The sequence below is a fragment of the Vidua macroura genome, chromosome 21, assembly GCF_024509145.1.
Source record: "Vidua macroura isolate BioBank_ID:100142 chromosome 21, ASM2450914v1, whole genome shotgun sequence".
NCBI classification, from domain to species: domain Eukaryota; kingdom Metazoa; phylum Chordata; class Aves; order Passeriformes; family Viduidae; genus Vidua; species Vidua macroura.
The window spans coordinates 7,629,848-7,632,170 of record NC_071591.1 but is presented as its reverse complement, the minus strand read 5'-3'; the positions used below and the strand labels follow the sequence as shown (position 1 = coordinate 7,632,170).

The following is a 2,323-nucleotide window of genomic DNA, read 5'->3' as shown; positions in this document are numbered from 1 at the left end:
GGTTTGATCACACAGGCATAGGAAGGGGACAGTGCCTGATTAAACTTTCATGAAAAATAATCTCTGAATCTCTGGTTGATTCTTTTTTTTTTTTTTTTTTTTTTTTTTTTTTTTTTTTTTTTTGTCTCATGATGGCTGCGAGAAAGTGAAGTGAAATGAGTCTTGGGTGAAAAGGAACAGCTCTGTTCTGGAAAAGCCAGACAGGCTTTTAGTCAGATGAGGCTCTCCCAAAGGATGTGTGAGTAGTTATCTGTGTTACGGGTTTGGAAGTGCCATTTCCACGCTGAGCTCTGAAGGAGGGAAGGCAGAAATCCACATACATCAGTGTGGATATTCCTGCAGCCCTTCCTTGTGCACAGCAGGGATTCAGTGTCACAGTACCAGGTGTGTTTGGCACCAGAGAGCCACTCTGCTCTTAGACAAAACCCCAAACCTCCTTTTACTCCCAAACCATCACATTTGATCAAAGTCCCCTGGCAGCTCTACAAAGGAGCCCAAAGCAGAGCCCTGAGTCTTTGCTTTCCACCCTGCTCCTTCCCAGCTGACTCATTCAGGAGCTGTGTTGGCTTCTGAAAAGGAATCCATCACTTCAAACCTGCTTGTACTGAACCATCAGCCCTCCAGAGCATCACCACGGCCTGGCTGCCACAGCCCGAGCCAAGCAGGCAGGTAACACATTCCCCATAAACAAATGGCAATAGTTGGGCCTGCATTAGCTGCATAAAGGGTAATAAATGAATAAATCAGTTAATTATACCCACCACAGAGTTTAATTAGACCATCTCTGTTCACTCTGCTTCAGCCAGAATCTCAATTATAAATCTTTATTTTCAAGGTTTCACAGCTTGGACATAAAAATTTGCTCTGGGCTTAAACATGACACACAAGGTCTTCTGTTCAGGGACTGCTCCAGTTTTTTTAACCAATCTTTCTTAAAAAGGTCAGGTTGGGAGACCAGATGGCTCGAGGGGAAGGTAATGAAGATGCAGGGCTTTTCTGAAAGAGATGGCTGGATGAAATTGTGGGCAGCTTAACAGAGCTGAGACATTATTAAAGGCTGCTGGGTGAAACCACACTCGACTCTCCCTGATCCCAAAGAGGAGTCCCGGTTGCAAAATGTGACTGGGGCTCCTGCTAAGTGGCATCCCCACTCCCCAGCAGCAGAGATCAAGGGCTGCAGGGGCTGGGGAGAGGGACCCTCGGGCCCCCGGGGCAGGGCCAGGCAGGGGGAGCTCACACACCTGGCTCCTGCTCAGGGAATGTGCTCCAGGGCTGTCAGGTGTGTGCGTGCTGCTTCCCCCAGCAGGAATCACTCCTCTGCCTCCTCCTTCTCCAAGGAGGCCAGCTGGGTGACCTGGAGTAGCTGGAAAAACACAAGGCAGATGAGAAATGATTCCACTTTTTAAATTGTTATGATTCTGAAGGTAATTTAGGACCCACCTTTTGCTTTCTGGAGTTGACGGTATTGAAATCCAGTACTCTGTCTGGTTAAATGTGCTCTGAAATATTCGGATCATTTTAAAATGTCAATAGTGTTACAGGAAAAACAGAAAACTTGTTTACCAGCAGCAGAAGCATCTACAGTCTCAGGTCACATCTTCATCCAATCCCAGGCATGCTATTCCATATTCCCTCATTGAGTTAATTAGTTGATTTGCTTTCCATGCCCTATGCCAAGCCCCCACCTCCCTCTGAGGGAAAACAGGGATTGCCAGCAGAGTCCAGCTCAACAACCAGCCCTGAGAAGATTTTTCCAGGCAGTCCCACTGGTCATCCAGACCACTGGTCAGGCCATCTTTTGGCTCAATATATATTTTTAGGAGCACTGCAGGTGCCTGTTCCTTTACTACCATGACCACCCTGGCACATGAGAATTTTGGCAGTATTTTCTCCACATGCCTGCCCCTAATTCCCCAGCAATGCTGTTCTGCACATCCTACCTGTCCTAAATACTCACTGGGTAAGCCAGAACAGATCTTGGGTAAGCCAGACCCCAGGACTGCTGATTACATCTTTAGCCAGCAGGTCAGGATGGTTTATTGTCTGGTTGTTTCACCATAGAATTTAACCCTTTGGAAACACTGTCTGCCTGATCTGTGCCAAACTCCTGCTCAGGAGGCTTTGATGTATGGCACGAATTACCGGTAATAAAGAAAAAGATATATGGGATGGATTAATCAAATCATAAATTTCTTAAATCTCTGTGGCAGTCCATAAATCAAATTTGGCTGGATGTTACTGGCCCTTTCTCAATGTATAACAGGAAGTAGAGATGACCTGTACATACAGAGCAGGGTTTTTTTTTGGTGGCAAATTGGGAAAC

At 46.3% G+C, this 2,323-nt stretch overlaps 1 long non-coding RNA gene across 1 annotated transcript; it reads right to left on the bottom strand.

Moving 5' to 3' along the window:
• Positions 1 to 808: 808 nt before the first annotated feature.
• LOC128817871 (uncharacterized) lies at positions 809 to 1,502 on the bottom strand. The gene is made up of 3 exons (XR_008440320.1): positions 1,441 to 1,502; positions 1,242 to 1,363; positions 809 to 996 (listed from the first exon to the last, which is right to left on the bottom strand). It is a non-coding gene; the product is annotated as an uncharacterized LOC128817871 (long non-coding RNA).
• Positions 1,503 to 2,323: the final 821 nt, after the last annotated feature.